The sequence below is a fragment of the Halichoerus grypus genome, chromosome 3 (assembly GCF_964656455.1).
Source record: "Halichoerus grypus chromosome 3, mHalGry1.hap1.1, whole genome shotgun sequence".
NCBI classification, from domain to species: Eukaryota; Metazoa; Chordata; class Mammalia; order Carnivora; family Phocidae; genus Halichoerus; species Halichoerus grypus.
Genome location: NC_135714.1, coordinates 151,093,559 through 151,121,295, shown reverse-complemented (window position 1 = coordinate 151,121,295; position 27,737 = coordinate 151,093,559). Strand labels below are relative to the sequence as shown.

The 27,737-nt window shown below is 38.0% G+C and overlaps 1 pseudogene; it reads right to left on the bottom strand.

Moving 5' to 3' along the window:
• Positions 1 to 18,592: 18,592 nt before the first annotated feature.
• Positions 18,593 to 22,345, bottom strand: LOC118535831 (cytoskeleton-associated protein 2-like pseudogene; annotated as a pseudogene).
• Positions 22,346 to 27,737: the final 5,392 nt, after the last annotated feature.

Genomic DNA, 27,737 nt, shown 5'->3' with positions numbered 1-27,737 from the left:
GGAACTCAGAAAGGAAATGAGAGAGAGTGGCACCTTCACTTGGAGCCTGGTGTTTTTACTGAGGATTATGGTCCGGTGTATGTGTCCTCTTAGGCATCCGTGAACTGGTCAAAACAAGGGCGAGTGTTCAAGTGTCTTCCGTAAGAGCCAGGGGTCTAGGCATCAAGGTCTCTCGAGTCAATGGTCTTAGAAAACATACATGATGACCTTGCCCACTCACTCCTTAGATTATACCGAAGACTCCAAAGAAATCATTAACTCCTTGAGCTTTATAAGGAGAACATGTATTATCAATACTATAAAGGGTGTGGAAGGTCAGGAGTACGGGTCCTAGCAAGAATAGAAGCAGGAAAAAGAGCAAAAGACTCCTTAGTTTCCCTATCTCACAATAGTGAGTGAAACAAACATTAAGTATCAAAACAGCCAAATATATTATTATAAATTGTCGTAAGTGCTATGAAAGAAGAGTACTAAGAGTTACAGTGGTAGAACCACTTTAAAATCAGCTGTCTTTGTGAAAGTAACATTTAAGGAAATATTAAGAAATATTTTGAAAAATTAGAGGAAATCAGTAATGCAAAGATTGAAATTGAGAGTGCTCACAGAAGAAAGATAAGCAAGAAAGTTCTTAAACTTCAGAAGAGTTTCCTAAGTCCAAGGAATTGAAACAAAGCTGAAATGATTAGTATGCAGGGATAGGTGGGGAATTTGAAGAGAGGTGCATTCTCAACTGGAACAATAGCGCCCCCAAGGGGACAAAAATTGGTTCTTGGTGGGTAGAGGGTGGGTGGTGAATCCTACTCTATGTATAAAGCACAGATTATCCATATAGTACACAAAGAGAAATAGAGTATAACTCCAATGTTAAAATTTAATGGGAGGAGTGACTAGTAAAAAAATGTCTAAAAAGGCTTTTTTAGGAACTGAAAATGAACATAAGTTTGAGAATCACCAATTTAGGGCAACACTGTAAGAAATCTCCAATTTTGGTGGCTTAACACAATAAAATTCTTTTTCTAATTAGTGTATCCATGTGGATTTTGCTTTCCTTCACTGAGACTGCTTCTAAATTTTGGCTCAGAGACCTCTGCTCAAAATCCAGGATCTTGCTGTCAGATACATTTGTGGTCTTATGTCCTACTAACTAGAAGACAATATATGCCCATCCATTTTACAGTTAAGGAGCAGGAACAAGACATTCATAATAAAAACACCTGAACAGGGGCACCTGGGTGACTCGGTTGGGCGTGTGACTCTCGATCTCAGCTCAGGTCATGGTCTCTGGGTTGTGAGATCAAGCCCCCAGTAGGGCTCCATGCTCAACACAGAGTTTGCTTGTCCTTCTCCCTCTGCTGCCCACATCCACTCTCCCTCTCTCTCCCCAACTATCTCTCTAAAATAAATAAATAAAATCTTTAAAGAAACACACACACACAAAAAAACACCTCAACATTCAGAGAAGGGAAGAAGGGGAAAACACACCAAAGTTGTAATCCTGTGGGAGGGCATCATCAAGACCTGCTCTGGCAGCAGCGGAAGTTACGTGATTAGACCCCGATTCTGTTCTCTGAAACTAACAACTCAGAACATTGTTCTTTGTGAACTTGGACTGCAGTCTGCATAGCTTTTCCTAGCTCACCTTCCTGACTAGACACAGGTGACATGGGTATTAGGTGTTTTACACTCCGTGATGGCTACAGGGTTTTGGCAGTCTGCTTTCTGCATAGGCAAGTTTGGGGATCTGATGGTGGTTTAAGGAATGACATTTTGATAAATGCCAAAAGTTTTCTCTGCCAGGGATTTGGTTTCTGTGGCAATAAAATTACCTACAACTTGGGCAGGTTTTCCTTTTAGCCAGTTGTAGGTACCAGGAACCATACCAAAGTCTTTTCTTAGAAATACTTTTCAAGAGCACCTGGGTGGCAGAGTCGGTTAAGTGTTGGACTCTTGGTTTCTGCTCAGGTCATGATCTCAGGGTCGTGAGATCTCAGGGTCATGAGATCTCAGGGTCATGAGATCAAACCCCATGTCAGGATTTGCACTGGGTGTGGAGCCTGCTTGGGAATGTGTCTCCCTCTCCCCCTACCCCACCCTACTCACACTCTCTCTCTCAAAAATTAAATAAATAAATAAAATGTCACATTTAAAAAAAATACTTTTCATATTTGTCGTATCTCTTGGTTTTTCTCTCCCACACCTTCTACTCTCTTTTAATGGTGGCTATCTTGAGGCCACCTAAAATAATAGAATTAAAAGGGAAAGTTAAATCCATACCTTACCTTTGCTTCAGTATTGAGTCACTTGTTTTAACAGAAAAATCTTACTAGGCCTTTGTTGCCTGAAATCTGTTTTTAGTCTTATTTTACCCTTGTGGTTATTAGATTCTCCCAATCTTGCTAAACTACAAATTTCTTTATTCCTTCTCATTTTAGCTCTCAAAATAGATAATTCTTGCATGAACTAACTTATTTCTTAGAATCCTATTCTAAAGGTGTAATAATAATAATAATAATAATAATAATGCCAACGATACTAATGCTTTTAATTTTTAGAGTCAATTTTCCCAAGAGCTACAGGTCTAGTGAAATCTTGGTTCACTTTCCATATTGTGGCAAGCAGTGATTTTACTAAATATTTGTAACATAATAACAGTTATCCAACAATTCTATCCTGAAATATTGTTTCTTAGTGGGTTGCTTAGTCACTGATAAGTTGCCACACATGTCTATGATTAGTTGCAGTAGCAGCCCTCATCCAGTACTATTTCTATATTAAATAGAGTAATTATAAAGATGTGAGAAATAATAAATCAACAAAGAATACCTAGACAGCACAGAAACTAGCCCTGCAGAAACAGCATTTTCTAGGGGAAACTCACAATCGGTAGATAAGCAAGTCCTTCATTGTTCATCAGGTTCTAGAATAATGTTCAGGGATCCAGCAAGGACAAGATGCCGAACTTCAAGAGAAATTTGAGGTCTATGGGATTTTTAGGCCTTGAAATTGCAGCTTATGTAACTTGGCAGATGAGTAAACAGAATCAACCCTTCTGCTACCTACTAAGATGAACTGCCTTAGGCACTCATCTATAGCTGGTTTTTACAAACATTTTCAGAAGACCTCATGTGTGTGCTGTCTGGACAGTCACATTGTTAATCTGTCATTCTTGATCAAATAAATGCACAGTTCCCACTACTATAACAAATAAACCCCAACATTGCAGTGACTTAGTATATTAAAAAACTTATTTCTCTCTTATCTAACAGAACTACCAGTTTTTCTATTATGCAGAGAGATATCTTCCACGAAGCAATTCAGAGAAACAGTTCTGGTCAATAGAAGTAAAAAAAAAGGGGGCAGGTGGGCACAGAGCATGCATATAAATTTCTCCTTTGTGTTGGCCCAAAAGTGACACATATGACTTTATCAAGAACTGTGAAAGGTCAGAATTACCTTACTTGCAAGTTAACAAGTTAACAAGACTGTCACAATTTCATGGATGTTGCAGAAGACATGAGATTCCTCACTCAGAAACAAAGGACAGTTCATTACTTACCCCAACAGCAGCAGCCAGAGTATCAATATATATTTTGCTCCTATACTCTGAGTCCTCATTTTCATATGGTGACACCAAGAGGGCCAGATGGTACTTGCACATAGTGGATTATATTCCATTGGAAAGGAACCCTAAGTTTAGGGAATGTGAATCTTTAGTAATGGGCAAGATGCATGCCTGTTGTTTGCTCCGAGGGAAACATTATGTTTGTTATACTCGGCAGTAAGTATGCATACTCTTTGTCCCAGAGGAAGATATTATCTCTATGCACACATTCTAGAAGATAGTTCAGGACAACAACATCCAGTGTCTCTGCTTGTAAAACATGGAGACATAAGAGATCCTATAGAGAATTTTCTCGCCAAAATGTCTACCCATCCTTTTGGCATCATCTTGGTTTTTGATAAAGTTCCCCATTAGATTATGCTACTCCCAACAGCTACTCTGAAAAATATGACAAAATTCCTTCATTTTTCTTGTATAGCATTTAAGGCTACAATCAATAGGATTCCAAGAAGCCAGATGTGGTCTACCTACAATATTAACCTCAAACATGCCCCTCAATATCCCAGCTGAACAAGTCTAATGAACCAGTAAGGTCTACCTTAGAAAGCCAGGTGGCTTTTTTCAAGTTTCTGCATTGAAATTGGCCCATGGCATTAATCCAGCGGGTTATGTTATCATACAGACTACTCTTTGGCTGTTAAGGATAAAGTCTAAGGCAATCCTAGCCTGTGAGTTGAGACTGATTTGAATGCTTCCAAGGCCCAAATGGCATCATGCTAGCTGAAGTGAGCACATATATTGTATCACCTTTTCTAAATGGCTGATTCGCACTGTAGGAAAAAATTGACCTAGTTCATGAGGCAGTTACACTTCAGGAAATTCTCCCAAGTAAACAGTGGTAGCCACATTTGGGGAAAATCTCAGTAGTTATCTAATGACTACCTGATCTAATGGCAATGTTCTCAAAAACACTTTGAATTTTCCTAATAATTACCATTAAAGTATAAGGAAATATATGTTCAGGTGAAAGGCAAGTTAATAACTAATTTCCATAAAAGAAATGTAGTCATAGGGCACAAATTATGACCCTAGAATAAGAGAGTTGTTTGCAACTGTTGGGACCCCTCTCCCAGCTGGGGCCTACATCTTTCTGGGGGTCCCAGAACCCCTGGGGCTTTCTGGTTTGCTAATAAGCCTTAGGATTTACTATTCATCCTGAATAATTTAGTCCAGTCATTGATTTTGGAAGGACTACCTGAAAGCTGTCAGTCAAACCTGTCTCATTGTCTATGTCACTATTCAGATGCAACATCTGTCTCATGGGATAACTGAGTTAAAGCTGTGACAATGGGGGTTCAAAAGATATTTGGAGGTGATGACAGTTGCTTTGCATGGAAGGTAGAGGGGCTAGAGTCACTCTCTGCTGTCCCAATACAGTTATCAATGAGATCGATGATCAAATTGTGTTAGAGCTACTTAGTGATAAATTGTACACCCAGTAGTAATAAAGTTAAAGACGCTTGAAACTGTCTGTGAGAGAATGTGTTAGTCAAGATTCTCCAAAGAGACAGATCCAAAACAGAAACGGATATATAAGAAGATATTTATTATGAGAGATTGGCTTCTGTGATTATGGAGGTCCCATGATCTATACCATCTGCAAGTTGGAAGCTCCGGAAAGCTGGGGGTGTAGTTCCAGTCCAAGCCCCAAAGCCTAAGAACCAGGGAAGGCAATCATGTAAGTTCCAGTCTTAAATGGGGCCTGAGAATCAAGAGTACTAATGTCTGAGGGCAGAGACAGTGAATGTTTCAGTTCAAGTGGAAAGAGTGAACTTGCCCTTTATCCACCTTTTGTGGATGGATCCACCTTGATGGATTGGATGATGTCCACCTGCAGTGGTGAGGGCAATCTTCTTTTTTTTTTTAAAGATTTTATTTATTTATTTGAGAGAGAGAATGAGAGAGAGAGAGAGCATGAGAGGAGGAGGGTCAGAGGGAGAAGCAGACTCCCTGCCAAGCAGAGAGCCCGATGCGGGACTCGATCCCGGGACTCCAGGATCATGACCTGAGTCGAAGGCAGTCGCTTAACCAGCTGAGCCACCCAGGCGCCCCTAGGGCAATCTTCTTTACTCAGTTTGCTGATTCAAATAATTTCTTACAGACACCCTGACAGACACACCCAGAAATAATGTTTTACCAGCTATCTGATCATCCTTTTGCCCAGCCAGGTTGACACATAAAATTAACCATCACAGAGAATACAATGGGTCATTTTTTCCCCCAAGAGGAAGACTCCTTGGGTAGTCAGAAAGACGGAAAAAAAAAAAAAAAAAATCAATGTCCTTTCTTCTTCTCCCTACATCTGGGGATCTAAAGTGTTTCTTCCCAAAGTACTGAGGCTTTTCTCTCTCTATCACCCCTATATTAGGTGTCCATGCTGTGTATCAAATTATTAGACACTTTGCAGCTTAACACAACTGCCATTTATCATTCCAAATTTCTGTAGGTTGGGAGTCTAGACATGGCTTAATCTGAGTTATTGAAAATCCTCAAGTTACTGGCAGAATTTATTTCTTTGTGGCTACAGAACTAAACTTCAATTTCTTACTGGAGACTGCCTCGGCAACTAGAGGCCATCCACAGTTCTTGAAACCATTGTTCCTCACTACATAGTAGCTTGTTCCTTCAGGACCAGCAGTACACGGATATCATAATGTAATCACAGCAGTGGCATGCCATCACCTTGGACACATAAGGTTATAAAGTAATCCTGGGAGTAACATCACCTTTGCTGTCATAGTAATGAAGGATAGTTGGAAGAAAGGCTGGCAGGGACAAGCCCCCCTCCCCAAGAGGAAACCACCCTTTAAAGGATTTTACACCACCCTGGAAGGAGCCCTCCACCCTTTCCCACATGATAGATGACAAAAACCTGATTGGGTGACAGCACATGAAGGGTTAATCAGATTAAAACAGCCCACCAACAAAACCCATAAAAACCCCTGGACTTAGAAATTTCCCTGGCAACCTTCTCGGGACCCTCCCTCTTTGGGAGCTTTGTACTCTCACTCAATAAATTTTGCTTTGCTGCCCACCACTCTTCATCTGGTCTACCTCTTCATTCTTCGAAGCTGCGTGACCAAGAATTGCAGGGACTAAAGGAAAAGAAATCCTGCAACAATTGGTCATGCCCATAATCAATGGAAAGGGATTACACAAGGAGGAAAGAATTATAAAGAGCCACCCTATAATCTATACCCCCCATGGTCTGTCCTCTGGCCCCCAGTAATTCATGCCCCTACTACATACAATATACATTCACTGCCTCCCAAGGTTCTCAAGGGTGCCATTCATTCATCAAGTCCAAAGTCCAAAATCATCTAAATAAGGTCCAGATGCAGAGGAGGCTCCTGGTTGTAATGTGTTAAATGAAGTTCCTAGGGCACACTTCTTCATCTGTGCACCTGCAAAACTAAAGACAAGCCTTCAACACCCAGAACACCAATATTAAATAGTGAGACTAACATAGAATAAAAACTATACATAATTATAAGCTAAAATAAATTTTCCTCTAACCTTCTTAGTCCTTTGATAAGACCCCATGTAATAAAAGATTAATAAGGAGGAACAAAAAGTTTTATTAATATATATACCTCATGTATACATGGGAGATACCCAGGAAAACTGAGTAACCCTCTAAAATGGCCCAACCAACCACCTTGAATATCATCTTCAGCTAAACAAAAGAAAGACGTTGAGGGAAGGGGAGTCAATTCAAGGGAAAGTGAGTGGAGGAAATGTTTGGTAAACCAAAGTTGTTCTTCCATGTAGATTAGTCTCTCAGATGAACAAGTTATTGCTGATAATAGCTCTCTCCCTGGTGCAGGTCCCCTTTTTAAAAGTAAATTGCCCATATAAATATAGCTTTTCTTTACAAAAGGGTAACTTCTACTCTGCTTTCAGAGCTTCTGTGTCTGCAGTTTCTCAAAAATAATCAGCTCAAACTAATTCTTATGCCAAGAGGCATTATTTTGGGGGGTGGAATATTCTGCTACCCTTCAACGGTCTCAGTCGGAAAGGAGGGCTAGTGGGGGGATTACAAAGGGGTCATTGGCACAGCAGATCTGAAATACAGCTGGACAAATGTTTCACATTTCTTGATTAGTTTTCAAGATCTGAGGATAACTCTCCATGTCATTCAGCTTCACTCTCTGGATTCCTCCTTTTTTATGGAAGGTAGCACACTTCTGAAGCTGAATAATTTTATCAGTCTACTTCCTGCCAGTAGAATTTTGGAGATCTGACAACTGCCTTTTACTTTACACTCTCTCTGTCACTTTCAGTCCAAACAGTGGTTTTGGGTTTTTTTTTTAATTTTTTTTTTTTAATAAACTTCTCCAAAACTTTCTAGGTCTCCCTTTGATTTCAATGGGGTTAACTCCATTTGACAAAATTCACCTCCACAGATTTTTCCAAATTAATCCTTTCTCTGTCTTAGCTTCCTGCTGTGATAGATAAGGGTCAATGCCTTTAAGCCTCCTGGAGGCCCTGTGGTTTGATTAAGAGGATCAATGAGGCACACCCTTAATCTCTTCAAAAGGCCCTTTCTGTGAAGGAATGCTCTTTGTGTTTTTTTGGAAGTTTTATCATAAGTTTATACAGCCACAGCCTTGGCTTTCTCCCTAAGCCAAGATTTCAGAAATGATGTCTGAATTTTTGCATTTTTGCCATTTTATGTGGTGAGAATTTCCAAATTCATCAAGTTCTGATTCCTTTTTGCTTAACAGTTTTATCCTAAATTTCTTTCTCCTGCCTTTTACTATAAGCAGAGGAAAGAAATTATTTTACTATAAGCAGAGGTGTTACCTTCATTACTTTGTTTAGTAATCTTTTTAGCTAAACAAGTTCTTCACTTACAATTCTGCTCTCCTTTGACATCAGGAAACAGTTTGGCTAAGCTTTCTGCCACTGTATACATTAAAAGTTGGGAATCCTGGGGAGCTACCCTACATCTGCTGCCACCCCAAAATCCCACTCCAGTTAGCTTTAACCACACTTTTTTTCTCTCTCTCTCAATCATCTTCTACTCACAGCCAAACCTTTTGTCTGGAAAATTCATATACAAGAAGTTCGAGGGAATTTTTATAAGACTTAAAAGAAACCCATTACATCCCCAGAAAGGTCACATATGGGTCATTCCAGGGGGACTTGGCAAACAGTAGACTGCCACCAAGAGGGCCCACCAATCAGGCCAGACCAGAGTTATTGCTGGAGGAAAGAAAGAAGTCTCATACCCAGAAATGGTCAAGGCATATTCCTGAATTTTCAAAATAAGTCTATTAACCTCCATCATTTGCATCCTGATCATTACCCAAGAAGCACCCAAGAGAACATGATGCCTTTCTAGAGACAGCTGTACTATATTGACTAATTTGCAATTTCCAGGGTATGTGGATTAGAAAGAGGTACAGGATGTAGAGTCAGATGTTCTGAGTCAATTTTTGAAAAGGTTATTCCAATGTTTGGTATTTGGTATTCAGTAATACCAAATGCTGTGGATAGTAGGTTCATTAAACACCTCATCTATGAGCCCATTGTTGATTCTAGTTGGTATTACCAGAAAACAGGCCCTTATCATGAATATTTACATGGGTGAACTAGGGAGTCTGAACAGCAATTGCAGTTTGTTCCTATCGTTTGTAATCCCAAAGAAGGATGTCTTTAATCTGCCAGGTTGCAATGTTTAAACAGTTTTTTTTTTTAAAGATTTTATTTATTTATATGAGAGAGAGAGTGAGAGAGAGAGCACAAGAGGGGGTAGGGTTAGAGGGAGAAGCAGACTCCCCGCCGAGCAGGGAGCCCGACGTGGGACTCGATCCCGGGACTCCGGGATCATGACCTGAGCCGAAGGCAGTCGCTTAACCAACTGAGCCACCCAGGCGCCCGGGTTGCAATGTTTAAAATGGCCTACCAAACAGCTAGGTTATTTACAATAGCTTATGTTTCAGAAAAATTATATATTTAAAAAAATGTACTAAAGAGAGTATTGACCGGAGATATAACAAGAGCCTTTACTTCTACCTCCCGAGTGGAGTGACCACCAGTGCTTTTGTTTCTGCATAGTTAGGGCTCAGGTTGAATAGTCCAGTAACCCAGATTAGTGGGTACCATTAGTGATCCATGATCAGGAATTTAGGGAAATGTCTGAGAATTGTGGATCCCATTGAGCTAGCCATTTTGCTTTGGGCTGTAGAGTGGGATATTATGTTTTCCCGGAAGGAACAGCTGCCACTTTTTAAATGTAAAACAGATTCCAGTGAAAAAAGGCTGGCTGTATTCTAGAACACGCCATTTCTATTTAACAAGGCTTGTTAAGTCCTTCCTGTCTTTTTGATCACCAAGTCTGAGTTGAACCACCCCAAAATGAGAATATCAGACAGGAGAGTCACAATGACTCCATAAATCAGGTATTTAGTTTTGATAAAAGGTCAGTAGCAAGCTAATAGCTGCTTTTCAAAGGGTCTCTACCTGAGTGTCATGTCAGGGAGGTGATGAATCCAAAACTACATCCAGCAATTCCAGGTGGAAACCAGAGGCTATATATTAGTTCCTTATATATTAGTACCTGTCATAACAAAGTACCACAAACTGGGTGGTTTAGAACAACAGAAACTACCTCTCTCACAGCTCTGGAGGCTGGTAGTCTGAAATCAAGATGTTGGCAGGGCTATATTCCCCTTGAAGGCTCTAGAGAAAGTTCCTTCCTTGACTCTCCCTTCCTTCTGGTGGTTGTCAGAAGGACTTGGCATTCCTTGGTTTGCTGCTGTGTCACTATACTCTCAGCCTCCACCCTTTGTGCCTTGGGCCTTCATGTGGTGTTTTCCTCTGTGTGCATCTGTGCCCAGATGTACTTCTTAGAAGGACACCAGCCATTGGATTAAGACCACCTTAATTCCCCATGATCTCATCTTAATTTTATTTTATCTACAAAGACCTTATTTCCAAATAAGATAACATTCACAAGTACTGGTAGTTAGAACTTTAACATATCTTTTGCGAGGACACATTTCAATCCACAATAGGTTCCAGTTATCAAAATTATCAGTCACTGAAAGTCGAAGAGGTTGGTGGGATTGCAGTACACCAAAAGTAGAAGCGCTTCTCTACCCTGACTCCTGGAAGCATCTCCCTGACACCACTGGGATGAGAAGTAAAACATATAACATATCATTTCCTCTACATCAGATGTAGAAGCAGTCCAAAAAGTACACTGAATTGGTCCAAAGGGCATCCCTACAAGGTCACATTAGTATCTCCCCTACTATGAACTCTAGCCAAACTGCTTTAGCTGTATTTGGGCACTCCTCTCACCATGGAAGTGAATTAGTTATCTCTTTGGGTACCCGATCCAACATAGTGATGAAAGTTTGAAATCCCCCCTATCCCAAAGTTCAAAGTGTATATGACCTCTGGTCCTCCTTGGGATCAGAAAGACCTCGGCTTTACCGCTTTATCCTTAAAAGCAGATGAAACTGGAATAGTAGAGGAGTGAGTCCAGTAAGTGAAGAGGGAGAGAGTGGCTCCTCATTAGTGACCAAGGCACATTTGTTTTCAGTTTCTGCTGTCAGTCTCTCATGGCTCAACCAAAAAATTGTAATGCTTTCAGTACACGTAAAGTTCCAATTGTACTGCAAGGTACTCATTGCCAACATTATTTCAGCTTAGAAACTGTTTGGCTCAGTAGCCACAATTACATTGCCTTTCAGATGAGGCTGAGGAGATGCCCATCCCATCTTCCTGATAATACCTCTTCTTCTGCTGGCCCAGACAAGAGTGGAAATGACCAAGTCACCATTTGCCCCATTTGTTTCAAACATATTTCTTGCTACTCGGCCTCTCAACTTTCATTAACAAGCAGGGCAAGTGCTGGCCATTATTCCCTCTCCCCATTCAACACTTGAGGGACAACACTCACTGGGTAGTTTCCTCATATCATTGATCCCAGAATGCGAGGCTTTTGTCCTTCCTCTTCCAAAAACCCATGTCTCTGTCAGCATCCCATCTCCAGAGCCAAAACCATCAAGAACTGTGAAGAGTTTGAGATTTTACCCTACTTGCCAGCTAACCTGTGAAGGGGACCAGAATATGCAACCCTAAAATATGCCACTTTCACATAAGGCTTATTTTGAGCTGAAGGCAATTGAAAAACAGACACAGGAAAAGCTCTAAAAACAGAGCATTTTTTTTTGTAAAGGAAATTTGCATTTATAAAGTAAATTTACATTTGTAAATGTGTCTTCTCCTGTACCAGAAAGAGAACAACTCTTAATCAGGGGGACATTTAATCATCTGAGATGACTGGACTCCTATAAGCCCAGACTCTGCATAGCAAACTTTACTGAACAACCCTTGTTTACCATATGTTCCTAGTCACTTTTCCACAATTTACTCCCTCCTCAAGAGGCTTCAACCCTCTTTTGCTTTGTCTAGCCTCTTCCCCACATTTTGTCGCCCTTTGGGATAGTATATAAGCCACCAAATTCAGGCCACTTACTTAAGTCATATTTCTTTGTAAACTCCCATGTGCACATAAATTATTAAATCTGTTTTTTTCTCTTGTTAATCTGTCTTTTATCAGTTTGATCCAAGGGCCCTGGCGTTTGAACCTAGGAGGATAGCTGAAGAGGGTTTTTTTGGTTTGTTTTGTTTTTTCTCTCCCCTGCACCTACCACAACTTCATGAATGCTTTCAGAAAACACAAGACTCTGAAGTCAGAGACAAAAGACAATTTATTAGCTACACCAATAGGAACAGCCAGAGTCTCAGCTTTTTTTTTTTTTTTTGACAGTTCCCAAGTCTTGAACCCTCCAGGGCAACCCAAAGAAGGCCAGAAAGCTGAACACACAGTGGGTTACTTTACAAGAGAGAATTTCTGACCTTACAGAACTAGAATTTTTGGTAATCGGCATAATCATACCTACCCTCAGCTTCTGAGGAAATATTATGATTACTTGTATTATTATTTTAGTACTAGACAGTAAGTACTCTTGTCCTATGGCCCTATGCTACACAGGTAGGCCCTGTCTTTATCTTCCACCGCTATAAGCAAGCTTGCCATTTTCTCCAGAAGGAGACACTATTTCTATTTTCTGGGGCCACTTACTAACGTAAGTATCCTTGAAAATATAGCCCTAAACAGAATGTAGTCAATGCCTCTGCTCACAAGACTCACAGATATGCAAGAGAAACATGAAGAACTGTCTCCTAACACACTTTTACTCACATTTTATTAACAAGTAGTGGTGACAAGGGCTCACCTAGATGAGAATAGACCTGGGGATAATAATCTCTGGCTGCACAGCTTCCTCCCATTTATAATCTAAGGATTAAAATCATGAATTCCCTTGAACAGGTAGCCTTTGCTCCTTAAGTATTATAGATTGGATTTATGGATTGTAAAATTTTATATAAAAGAAGATAAAAATCAATAAAATTTAGTAAGTGGATTTGGGCTTTCAAATCATCTTTCCAATGTGAAGAAATTTTCTCAAGGCACTTGGCAGGTGAAATGGTACATTCTACTCCTAGCCAATTAACTTTCAGATTTTTAAGTTTGAAAAATCACTTGCAAAATCATGACAGTATTCTTGGGTTTATATTCCCAATTTATTATTAATATTTCATGATGTGTCATATATAGACTATACTGAGGTACTACTATTTATTTTAAAACCTCATGATGATAAGCAGAAATAACTTACTACATATTATTGCAATTCAAGTATTTATTAAAGTAAAATAAAGTTGATTCATGAAGTCATGTGAACTACCAATCATACTCTAGAACACTAGTTTTTGTTTTTGTTTTGTTTTGTTTTATTTCTATTTTTGTTGATGGACTCAAACTAATCCTCAGGGCTCCTTAAATCCAATTAAATGTGTCTGTGAATGGCTAGCCAAGGCTAGCAAAACACCTACCTGAAATTGAAACTCATTAGCACCATAGTTCTTATAGCCAGACTAATAAGCTCTCGGCTGTCATAAACATTGAATATAATTTTAAAACAAAAAGGAAAATTAAACCTATGTGACTCTAAAATATACTCAGATGTAAGGGAATACACCATGTCCAAAGCAACAAGAAAGGAGGTCATCTTTTTCACCCCACCATTCAGAGGTGGTTAAGATTAATAATTAACATTCCATACATAAAAGTCAGTGTGATGTAGGTAAGAATATTGCCTTTGGAGTCGGATAGGCACAGGACAGAGTCAGATCTTCTCTCTCTGTTTGACCATAAACAAGTTACATAACTTCTCTCTTAAAAAACAAAACTTAACTGAGTAAATTTGAAACATCTTATTGACTTTATTCAATGATACACAAATCAGGCAGCATCCAATCTAGCTGATAGAAAGAAACTCCAAGGATCCACACAAAATAAAAACCTTTTATAGGCAGAAGGGAACAGGAACAAGGAAGTTATATTAGGCCAAAAAGTGGGTTGGCTATTGCAAGGTTACTTTTCCTTAGAGGATGGCAGGTGTCTACCAGGCAGATTATCTAACTAGTGCTGATCAGACAATACCTGATTGACTGGCTTAAGATTCCATTATAACCAAAAGTGTAATTAAATTTCAGTTTAGTGATGTGGGGCTTAGTATAAACAACTCCATTTAGGGTCTGTTGTCCTGCTCTTAAGTTCTTTCAGTTTCAGTTTCTTCTTCTCTATTATGGAAATAATATTGGTGACTCCTTGTGGGTTCTTGATAGAATTACATAAGGTATGTGAAATTTTAACTCAGTGCCTGAAACATAGCATACACACAGTCAATGTCTGTTCATATTTTTATAGCTTATCCAGTACATGCTAAGATTAAGATGCTTCCCACCATGATATAAATGTCCTAATTTTATATTAACTAGGTGCATATGTCTTTGATATAAGCCTTAAAAATAGATAAATTTCTTAGTTTTTGAAAACATCTTGGAGAAAAAATTTAGTCAGTCATACAGGGCGTCAGTGGATTAAACTCTTGTAATTCAAAGGCAATTCTCATCTAGGCATCCTAAATGAAGATTCATGTAAAAACAAAAACAAAAACAAAAAAATACTGGAAGAACATGGGAACTCAGTATGCATTCTATACAAGTTAGCTTAGACTGCTGTGACAAAATAACCGAGATCAGGTAACCTAAACAACGCTTATGTCTCACAATTTTAAAGGCTGAGAAGTCAAAGATCAAAGTGCTGGCAAATTCAGTTCCTGTGAGTACCCTCTTCCTGGTTTATAGATGGCCACCTTCTTGCTGTATCTTTACATGTCAGAAACAGAGCTCTGGTCTCTCTTTCTCTTCTTATAAGGGCACTAATCCCATCATGGGATTCATGAGTTCAACTAAAACTAATTGCCTCCTAAAAATCCTGCCTTCCCCATGAGAGACTATGGACTCTGAGAAACAAACTGAGGGTTTTAGAAGAGAGGGGGTGGGGGGATAGGTTAGCCGGGTGATGGGTATTAAAGAGGGCATGTACTGAATGGAGCACTGGGTGTTATACGCATGAATCATGCAACAGTACATCAAAAACTAATGATGTAATGTATGGGGATTAACATAACAACAAAAAAAACTAATGATGTAATGTATGGTGATTAACATAACATAATAAAATAGAAAGAAAAAAAAAAAACCCTGCCTCCAAAACCACCACATTGTGGGTTAGGGCTTCAGTATATGAATCTTGGCTAGGAGGTGGGGATACAAACATTGAGTTCAAACGTATACTCTTGTAACTTATAGTTTTTATTTAACAAATTGTCATGAACATTTTTTCTTATCAATAAATGTTCTCTGAAAACAGGAAAAAAAATTCTGGAAAACGACTTGGTTCAGGGAGGAGGGTAAAAATCTGGAAGTATGTAGTCAAATTTGTTGTAGAGGGATGCATATGTTAGGGCTGCATTTCAAGTGGTTTGAAGCAATTTAACTGGTTTGAAGTTTATGATCAAGTTGTTTTCACAAGTAACAGCATTGGGAGCCAAGATCAAGGGGTTCAGGCAAAAAAATTATCAAACAGGCAGAAAACCTACTGAGTAGCTTAAGTACAACAAACAAAGCCCAGTGCATATGTGAACACATTTCTAGGTTAAATTTACCCCAAACACAGGTCATGGAAGTGGTAGCCTTTTACCAGCAATGGTCCATTAAGAGGTAGGAGACCCTGGCTTGCTGCCATGCAGTGTCCTAACTAGTTTGGGGATTGGATATGTCAAAATCTCCACTTGCAAGTCATTCACAGGCAGATAGTACTCTTACTGTGAGAATGTGATTTTCCCAACTTCCAACTCCAGGAGCAAGGCATACAGGTCATGTTTTCCAGTTTGTGCTTCATATTTCTCTTCAGATCCATCACTTTCTTTTGACGGAGAAGAAAACACAGGTAATACTTCTTTCAGTTTAAGGAAGCAGCTGTTACTGTAAATGGCAGTACATCACAATCCTCAGACTAAAACGACTCTGAAATAGTATATGATCATTTATTTAATTTATATTGTGACTATGCCTATTGTCCTATGAAATGTGGTTATGCACGTAAATAGTCATTTACTTATTTCTTTTCATATTTAAATTGCCTTGTCTTCTCATTCATAATATTATGCTACTATATTTTCTCTAAAATTTGATATCATTTATATTTTAACATCATACTAAAGGCTTTGAGGGGAAAAAGTTGAAAGATTCATATTTTAATGTGAGTGTACCTGAAAGGAAAGAAAATAAATATTTAAGTATCTGTTACATATACAACTTATGAGATCTTTTTGAACAAGAAATATTACTTTGTAGGTCCTGGTTTGTAGGTTTATAAATTTCTTACTTTCTAGATATAGAAAAACCTATTCTTGCAGACAGTCTTACGAGAATAAGAAATGCCTAATATCATAAATTGGAGAGAATTCAATAACGACTATAATAAGCACCTGTTTTACCCAGAGCAGCATTGGGAAAAAGAAAATGACTGAAAAAACAAAAGGCATAGTCTTCGGTTTTGACCCTCAAATCTCATCTTTCATTTCAGAAATGCCCTGTTAACTCTTTCCAAATCGAATTTCCTTTTGGATAAATGTCAAGATTTAACAATGCATTTGATTTTTAATGTTCATTTATAAAGATAAAATGTAATTTTATTTGATGTTTTGCCAGCCTCTAAGTGTTCTAAGAAGATACACAATTTTAACACAACCTAGGTGCAGGGTATACAACTTGGATGAAACATATGGTTCAGTATCACAGGATCCTGAAACATGAATGCCAATTAATGTTGAAGTAATTATCTGTAGAGAGAAATGGTAGATCATGTTAACTATATGAAAGTCATTGTTCTATAGATTACAGTAGGACACAAGAAAACAAAGGAAACCTTTGTTTCTTAAGCATCTTAGTCTAGCAACAAGAGAAGATAAAAAACAAGTCCACAAAGTAAAAACTTCTCTGGCACTGCATGTTCCTATTTACTCTTCAGGAAATCCAGTCTTCCTCAATTTCCTCCTCGATAATTTTGAGAGGTTCCTGGAAGTGCCAATGCTCCAAGAACTTTGTTGTCTCCATGACTACTGCATGATTTTTAGCGTTTTGTCTTTCTTCTTTTGCTCCCTGAATATCCCATTTATTGCTATCCCTAAAATGTCAACTATGCTATCAGTACCCACTAGAGATACAACTCCATCTGCTACTGCCACAGATTCAAACATCTACCCGGGGGGCTGACCTTGGTACTAAGATCTGCACCAATTATTACTGACTGCTAATGTTGAGGACCCTACTGACTAGGACAGGAATGCTGCCAAATATGCCATCTTTGTCTTCATCCATCAGCACAAATGTCATCTCTGATCTGTGTTGTCAAATTTTTAAGACCTCACATTATAGAAAAACACCTATGTCCCTTTTCTGTCTGTCTCTCTCCCATCCTCTCACTCCTTCTCTGTATTTTTCACTGTTTTTCTTTAACACGAAATTTATTTTTTTGTTGTAGATAATACTTAAATATTAAGAAAGCTAAAATTTTAAAATTCAAAATACGTTGGCTTGGTTTTTCTATACATTACCTTTACATAATGATTCTGATTTTACCTTTCCAAGAGCAGTTGCCCAGGAGGAAGGAAAAGCAACCTGTCATAGTCTGTGGGGCTTGTACCGTCTTCTCAGGCCAGGTGTCCCATTGCAGAGCAAAGAATTGAAGTGAAGAAGCTAGTGTCCCCTCCCCTCCTTTCTCCCTTGCTTCCTTTTGTTTTTACTTGAAGCGTTTCTGGATAATAAATGTGAAATCAGATGTGGATATGAAAAGCTAGATGACCACCCCAATTCAGAACTGTGTTTCATCAAAGGAGCTCTGGCACAGGCAGGACATGAATTGCCCCTCATCTCTACGGACACTGACAGAAGTCCAAGTCGCACATAAAAGTCATGTGCAATCTCTGAGAAAAGCCACAGCTAGCGTCAACTCTGCAAAATGAGGGGGTTTGACCAGATGGTCTGTCACATGGCATCTAGTTGGGAAGGCTGGCTTCTAAGCACAGCTCCTCCTGGCTGGAAGGACTTGCCCTTTCTGCTAAGGTGGATGCTGGAAGGAAAGTCTTTCACGCTGTGGCACCAATTCTTCTGATACAAAAAAGAACTATATTGAGAATAAAGTAGATCAATAGAGTGAAAACTTTTACCATAATTGTGGGGTAAATTAATATTCAATAGTTTAAAATGTCAGGCGAACGTGATAACCACTACACTACGGAAACTCAATAGTTTAAAATGTATGTATGCTATAAAACTACGGCAAACTATAGTCTTAAATAAACCAAAGACAGTCTCATGGGGATATTAAATTTGAGTAAGTTCAGTGAATTACTAAATTCTGAGAGCCCATAATCTGCCTGTCATTATATAGTTTTTTCCAGGTCACCTGGACAAGGGTATTCCTTCTTTCATGGACACTCCGAAACACCTTTAAAAAAATAAGGCCATGATAAATTATGACTCAAGGATCTTAAACCCTAATGTTACAGGCAAAGCCTCATTTTTATGGAATATAAAACACTCTGTTTCTGCCACTTCTAATAGATCATTAAGATAAGCCACTACTAAATCATGTCCCTGCAGCATTTCCAGATAGCGGGACACATCTTGCTCAGTCCTTGTTCAATGCTGTACAAGACTGATGAGCTTCATGGCTTGCACTTCTGACGTTCCACTTACTCTAGGGATGGGAGGGGGATCTTAACTTGATACCAGGATGGTTATCCTGTTCTGTCTTGGTTCTTTGGGGTGTTGATGTAAACTGTTCTCTCTCTTTCAAAGACAAGACTTTTCAAATTCCATCTTACTGTCCAGCTCTTCTATTGATGTTATTATATCTGTTTCAGCAACTAAAGAGTCAGAAGTAACTCCTTCCATGATTCTGTTTGGGTATTGCAAAATATTATGAACAACTTCTCGCAACTCTTATAACAGTGTTGCCCCATTTCTAATGGCCTCTTAGTACAGCCCAATAACACCAAAAGTACTTTTTTTGCCAACAACTTTGCTTTGCAGATCCAAAATGTAGCAAATTTTTCAGCCTCAGGAATACTGAGCAATACGGTCAATATTGCATTAGAAAGTACACCCTCTCCAATGAGCTGCAGACATTCTGTGAGAATGTTCTTAATTTTATTGGACAGTTTAAGTTGTGCTTTCTTTTCTTCATCTTCTTTTTCCATACTTTTCCCGAATGAAATCTTCATTTCCTTTATTATTTTTCTTTTTGCTTCAAGTTCCATAGGAGGCTGTTTATAGATTTTCCCCCTTAGATTTTTGCCAGTCTTCCAGTTTCTTCCTTCAATCTTCTGCTGCGATCTTCTTCTTAATATTTGGATTAGTTTGGGTCCCATTTGGGACTCTCCTTCTATTTATGGTTTTCTTACCAGCTTGAGTTTGGGGAGCTGTCTTATTGAGAAAATGGTTCTGGGGAAGAGTCTTTTTCAACTTGAAGTCCAGAGTCTGTGCTTTTTGTTGATTGCTGCTGCTGCATTTATTTCCATTGGTTCCATTTGCTCTTGTGTTAGGGCTGTTTGGAATGATTGAATTAAAACTGCCAACTGTCAAATTAGGCCTTTGGCTTATGGCTTTTGATTCTTGCAGTGTACATGGTGTCCAAGGTCTGAAACAACATTGAGTAGATTTCTGACCTTGCTCAATGTTTGGATGTCTGTTGTAATAGCTTCCCAGAAGCACACCAGGGTTTGCTCTACTTTCTGCTCAGTAATGGTGTGTGACTGTAACTTAGTTTCATTTGGTCTTTCATGTTTATCTCCATTAACCTTAATATCTTTTATGTCCTTGACCACCAGTTTCTTTGATGCTTGAGTCCTGCTAAGGAACTGAACATAGGGAGAGGAAACTATCTTTGGGAGTTTTTCTCCTGGTCTTGCAAGATTTGTTCCTCTGGAGAGTTGCTGTGACTTTACTGGTGGAATCTTAATTTGTGTCTCTCCAACAAATTGTTTATTAGCTCTGTCTTTCAGAAAAGCACTATTCCCTGAACTTTCGCTCAAGACCTGTTTAGGAGCCAAACTGCTCTTGGTTTGATGATAAGAGTTAGTCTTTGGCTTAACTGTTGTCTATTATTTAGGGTTTAGCTTCCTTTCAGAGTCTGGTAAGGTTTGGGGCCAGTTCTCTTTGTTCGTCTGTTTTAGAAAACTATCCAAGGATTCATTTTTAACATGGTTATTGTCCACAGATTCTGCACATTGAGCATTTCATTGATCTGCTACAGCTGTTTTGTAGTTTTCAATTCCTGTATATTAAGTAACCCCATGGTTTTTCTAGACTGTTCTCCAGAAGTGGATGATCCACCTTCATGCTAGAAGGTTTACAGTTTGATTTAGAAGAAAAACATTCTGAAGTCAGCCTTTTGCCCAGAAGTTTTGGTGGCTCCAACATTGGCTTCTGGGATCCTATGATATAGGCAGATCTGGGCTGGAGTTTAATGCCGATGGGTCTTATAGCTTTGATAGGCAAAGCAACATGGTTGGTAACATCCTTTCTGGGTATGATAGTAGACTTAGAAGGTGGAGGATTCAGGGATGCCTGGGTGGCTCTGTAGGTTAGGTGTCCATCTTCTGATTTTGGCTTGGGTCATGATGTCATGGTCATGGACTCGAGCCCTGCATTGGGGTCCACACTCAAGCAGGGAGTCTGCTTGGGATTCTCTCTCTCTCCCTCTGCCCCTCCCCCCTCGCACACTCTTTCTCTCTCTCTCCAAAATAAATGAGTAAATCTTTCAAAAAAAAAAAAAGAAGAAGGTAAAGGATTCAGACAACTACTCTTGGATTTTAGATAAGGCTTTGTGTTTTGGCACTTCAGTTTTCCCTTGGCTGCTAGGTGCTCCTGGAGCTTCCTCTGCTGCTCTTCTTCCTCACCATGACTCCTCTGTGACAGTTTCTCTTCCTGTACTTTTCACTGTCTTGTTTTTGTGTCTTAGGACACAGAGAAATGCAAGTTGGAAGTCTAAAGGGATATTTGCCTCTTGGACCTTATCCTAGGGGAGGAAAGATGGAAAATAAATAAGTAGATAAATAATCATTACCTATTAAATGAATAAAGTGGGTAATGCGATAGAAAATAACAGGTACGGTGGCTGCTTTACATATGTCAGGAGAGCCTTCTTTGAGGATTATTTAACCTGAAACATAAAGAATAAGGAAAGTTAACCATGCAGAGCATTGAATATTCCATTTAGAGGCAAGAGCAAATTTATATTCTTTAGGCAAGAGAGAGCTAAGTATATTAAGGAAACGAAATGAAGCTAATTTATCATTTATATAACTTGACTCTACTTTTAATTACTTTTTTTCTTAGTATTCACTTATACATGGACATAGACCCTACTGTTTTCTTAAATGCCTTAAATATGCCTATATTAAAAGGTTCAAGTGAAGTCCTCTCTGTAGGTCAAAATATAAAGCAGTTAAAAAGGCTGAGAAACCCCCAAAGCTGTGAAAACCCCAAAACTCTAATATCAGGTTAGGCTTTTTAAATGAAACCATAAGAAACTTGAGGTTTCTGGTTCAGCAGGTAAGGTGCTTGGAAGTTGCCACTTTATTCTAACAACAAGTAAAAAGCTGAACAAAGTGAAAAATCAGTAACTTTTCTTAGATCTGTGAGAGAAGTGATGTCACAGAGCAAGCCAATGCCCTCCAAACTGGAGGAACCAACAGGCAAATACAAAGAATCGCAGCTTACTAGAGCAGAAACCCATGAGCAGAAATCATCACAGGGAAGGGAATCCTGAACTGTAAATGATGAATTGCTGAAGGCTCTGGGTGAATAAGTCTGAGAGGTAAAAACTGCAGGGAACTCAGAGTCATAGGAGGAGCCCGACACTTCCAAGTGTTACCTCCTGGAGCTCTACCAGGTTAGCGAAGTGAATATCAGAGAAAAATCTCTTCCTGCTTACAGCCCGGAGAGGGGAAAAGGAAACATTTTGAAATATACTACAGCATTCTATTCTTAATAATGTCTGCCCTAGGAGAAACTATTTAAGCAAAGCCTAAGCTGCTGTGTTTTATTAGAGTCTAAACCTGAGGGAAGGGGTGCCTGGCTGGCTCAGTCGGAAGAGTGTGTGACTCTTGATCTCAGGGTGGTGAGTTCGAGCCTCACATTGTGTGTAGAGATTACTTAAATAAATAAATATATAAAAAAATAAATGACCTGAGGAAAGAGAAATACCCGACTCTGGTCCATTCTAGTCACCCTATGCTACCTAAGGGGTAAAAAAAAAATTAGGAAGCTCTTGTGAAGATCACAGTCCGGAGGTACAGGCTCATTAAAAGACTGAGACCTAATCATAGAACTATGGAATGCTTCCCCACCCCCCACACCTTACCACCACTTTACTAAAGGCCTATTTATGGTTGTTCCATTATTGCAGCACAATCCAATACTATTGAATTGGAGACTTCAACACACCTCTATCAGGAATGGATAGATTCAGCAGGGAAAAAATCAGTAAGGACATAACTGAACTCAACATCATCATATATGGATATAATGTACATCTATAGACTACTTGACCCAACATCAGCAGCATACACATTCTTCTCAAGTTCCTATGAAGCAGTCCCCAAGATAGAACATATTCTGGGCCATAAAACACATCTTAACGAATTAAAAATTATAGAAATGATGCAATGTCTGCTCTCATATCCCAAGGGAATTAAACTAGAAACCAGTAACAAAAAGATAGCTAGAAAATTTCAAAATGCATGGAGAAAAACAACATACTTCTAAATAGCACATGGGTTGAAGAAGAAATCTCAAGAAAAATTTAAAATATTTTGAAATAAATACCACAGTTTATCAAAATTTGTGGGATGAAGCAGAAAAGTAGTACTATAGAAAAGAGGCAAGATCAAAAATTAATTATCTAAGCTTTCACTTTATGAAAGAAGAGCAAATTAAATCCCAAGTAAGCAAAACAAAAACAATAATAAAAATTGGAGTAGAGATCAATGAAATTGAAACAGCAGGTAAAGGGGTAAATAAACTATGTACATCCAGAGAATGAAATATGTTCAGTGATAAAAAGAAATGTGCTATTAAGCCATGAAGGAATCTTAAATGTATATTACTAAGTGAAAAGGCTACAAAGTGCATGATTCTAACCATTTGACATTCTAGAAAAGGCAAAACTATGGAGTCAGTAAAAAGAGCAGCAGTTGTCATGGGTTAGTTGGAGAGATAGGGATGAATGAGTAGAGAACAGAATATTTTTAGGGCAGCAAAACTATTCTGTATGATACTGTAATAGGGGATACATGCCCTTTACATTTGTCTAAACCACAGAATGTAAACACCAAGGGTGAACCCTAATGTGAACTATGGACTTCAGGTGATAATAATGTTCAAATACAAGCTCATCAATTGTAACAAATGTACCAAACTGAAGATGTTGATGATGGGGGAGGCTGTGCATGTGTACGGCTCAGGCATATGGGAAATCTTTGTACCTCTGTTCAGTTTTGCTGTGAACCTAAAAGCAGCTCTAAAAAATAAAGTCTATTGAATTAAAAAAAAATAGAACTGTAAGCACTAGACATCAAACTAATTTAAGGAATCAAGATCAATGTATGACAACAAATCTGAAAAACATTATGTTAATGAAAGAAATAGTCACACAAGGCCGCATGTTGTATGATTCCATTTATATGAGATGTTTAGAATAGAGTTGTTAATGGAGACAGAAAGTAAGTTAGAAGTTTCCAGGGGCTGGAGACAGAAGGAAACAGGACATGACTGTTAATGGATCTCTTTTTCATAATTAAAATCTAAAATCAGATACTGATTATGGTTGCATAGTTATATGAATATACTTAAAAACCACTGAAGTGTACATTTTTAAAGGATGAATTTTTATGGTACAAATGTAAATTATAGCCCAATAAAGCTGCTATTTTCAAAGTTAATTAAATACAAATATCTTCAAACATTAAAATGTTGTTTTATAAGTGGATAAAAGCAAATAGTAATAGAGTTACAAACTTCTCAGATAATACAATGGAATTTTCAAATGGAGCTCAAAAGAAGTCAGACTTTTTTAGAAGAATTAAAGAGCAAAGAAGAATGTATGAAACTCATTATAATGTTTATTTTATAGATAAGTAACTAAAGCTAAGTAAAAACAAGGACTTTCGCCCAGGTAAGAAGGAGAGGAAGTGCCAATGCTAGTACTTGGATTCAGGGCAGTTATAGCCAATGCCAAAAATATTGTTTTGATCTTGAAGTTTTCTTAAAATTCTTGTGTCTTAGCAAATAAATTTCTTTCTCATATTAAATCATATTTCTAGGACACAAATAAAAAAATCTTTAAGGTGTTAAAAAATTCATACTTTTAAAATATTTACACTTCTAACATTTTTCCTTCAGGGCAGAAGAAAGAGAAAATGCATGTTAAATACTCCAGATAGTTAAAATTTCAAAAACATCCAGAAAAGCACTAATAAAAATGCTTGCAAACAAATAGAATTCTAACCATTGTGACCACAGATCTGAAACTGGTCCTATGAAACATTTGTTTGCATATGTGTCATTAAAGCTGTCTTGTTTATTTGGGGTACCTAGTTCAGAAATATCTCTTTTGTTGGTATCTGTTTAATATGAAAAATATATTCTGGTATAAAAATAGGCCATTCATCAGTTCTGTCACTATTAAATGAAGGCAAGTCAATCTCCCTGGATAAAAATTCCAATTTACCGAAAAAGATGCTGCATCAATTGTTATTAAAATATATATATTTGATTTATTCATTCGTTCTATAATTTTTTTTATTTTTTACTTTTTTTTAAAGATTTTATATATTTATTTGACAGAGAGAGACAGTGAGAGAGGGAACACAAGCAGGGGGAGTGGGAGAAGGAGAAGCAGGCTCCCCACTGAGCAGGGAACCCCATGCGGGGCTCGATCCCAGGACCCTGGGATCATGACCTGAGCCGAAGGCAGACGCTTAACGACTGAGCCACCCAGGCGCCCCTATTCATTCATTCTAAATGGTCCTCTAACCTATATTCTGTGTCAGATACTTTAGTAAGTTTTAAGATCGTGATATAAGGTATCTTTAAAGGTCTTCCTGGTTTAGTTGAAGAAACAAGCACATAAATAAAAATTTGAAATACTTATGATAATTTTAAAGTTGATATAAGCATACGGCATAGAGGAGGGACACCTAAATCTACTGAGTGGGTAGATGAGTGGCAGTGTTGAAATAAAATTTCTAAATTAAAAAGTCAAGAATTTCTTTTTTCAAAATAAAAAAATTTATGACAATTACTGAAGCTGAACTCTTCCAGTTTTCAAGTAAAACGTAAAACCCCCGTACATGAAAAGGTGTTCACCACCACTAATCATCAGGGAAATGCAAATTAGAACCACAATGAGATATGACCTCACACCTGTTGATTGACTACTTTTAAAAAGACAAGAAATAACAAGTGTTGGCAAGGATGTGGAAAAGAGGGAATACTTGTGCTGCACTATTGGTGTGAATATAAACTGGTGCAGCCACTATGGAAAACAGTATGGAGGTTCCTCAGATTATTAAAAATAGAACTATCATAAGACCCAGCAATTCCGCTTCTGGGTATTTATCCAAAGGAAATGAAAACACTGTCAAAAGAGATATTTCCATACCCCATGTTCATAGCAGGACTATTTACAAGAGCCAAGTTATGGAAACAACCTAAATGTCCATTGATGAATGGATGTGTAAATAAAAAAAATATGAAATATTTATAAATAGAAATATATATAATAGAAATACAGCAATATTATAAAAATAGAAGGAAATCTGCCATTTCTAACATGAATGGATCTTGAGGGCATTATACTAAGTGAAATAAGTCAGATAGAGAAACACAAACACTATGATTCCTTTAGGAAACTAAAAACAAACAAACAAAATAAAACCCATAGGTACAGAGAATAAATTGGTGGTTGCCAGGAGTTAGGGTTGAGGGATGGGCAAAATGTGTAAAGGTGGTCAAAAGGTACAAACTTCCACTTATAAATAAGTCCTGTGGATGTATTGTACAATATGGTGACTAAAAGAAAAACAAAATTAGCAACCCCCAGCTACAACCTAATTTCTGTGCTTACCAAAAAAGAAATCAGTGTAGTTTCAGACAAGTAAGAGCACAAAATTATGCATAAATTTAATGAATCTCATTATCTTCCAAACAGATCATGTAGCATATGCAAAACAGAACATTTAAGAGTTTGGGGGGCTCCTGGGTGGCTCAGTTGGTTAAGCGACTGCCTTCAGCTCAGGTCATGATCCCAGAGGCCCGGAATCGAGTCCCGCATTGGGCTCCCTGCTCAGCGGGGAGTCTGCTTCTCCCTCTGACCCTACCCCTTCTTGTGCTCTCTCTCTCTCTCTCAAATAAATAAAATAAAATCTTAAAAAAAAAGTGTTTGGGATTCATTTGAGGATTTATATTATAGTACTTTCCAACTAATATACTGATTAATACCTTTGAGGAAGTTAAACACGTGAACATTCTATTATAAGACAAAAAAAAGGATGAATAGGAGTGCCTGGGCAGCTCAGTCAGTTAAGTGTCCAACTCTGGATTTCGGCTCAGGTCATGATCTCAGGGTCATGGGATCCAGCCTGAAGCCCAGCTCCACACTGGGTGTGGAGCCTGCTTAAGATTCTCTCTCTCTCCTGCCCCTCCCCCCACTCTGCACATGCTCCCTCTCTCTCTCAAAAAAAAAAAAAAAAGAAAAGAAAGATAAAAGCAACTAATAAAAGCAACAAATTACTAACTGGAAAACAGCTATCCTAATCTGACTGGGGAAAATCTTCTGTAATGAAAATATGATTAAATGCTTTGCCTGGAAGCAAATTTATGCAATTCATAGAAAAAATCAATTCAAAAGAAAATATACAATGTATATAATATATCTAGATAAACCTTTAACAGTATCTTTAGATATTTCTGTGTTTTAAGTTAGTATTACACAGACAAAAAGCATGATATTCTGAGAATAATTCCAATATTGGGGGTTAAAAAGTTAAATATGTAATAGATGTTTTTTAACTTCAAAAATGAAAGAATGTATCTCAGGAATTAACAATTTTATTTTTTTAATAACTGTTCTTTATTTCCCTAAACACTACACAGAATGAGGCTAAGTCAATATTTACAAATCAAAATTTCTGATGGTAACCCAAAAAACAAAATTTATTGTGTTTATTAGCCGTAGAATTCATCTCATAAATATTGTCTATGTGACTTAATAAGTCTTAAATCTTTAAACACCAGTACATACGAGGGAACAAAATTCTGACAAAACTGTACATATAGTAAAAACTATTTTGATTGGCTGATGTCAACACTTCTTACATAATTTGAAAAACATAAGAAAAACTCTGTGTTGATAGCCAACGATAAAAGCTGGTCTAAAAACATTTAATTCAGTTATAATTTTCCAAGACTGTCTCCCAAACAGTGTGTGTTAAGATTTCTAAGCCCTAGTCATTATGGAAAAGCTTGCCAAACTTTCTTTGCATATTGCACATGAAATATAATTTCATAAAAATACCTAAATTAGGTAAGCATTAAGTGTATTTTTTTCCCA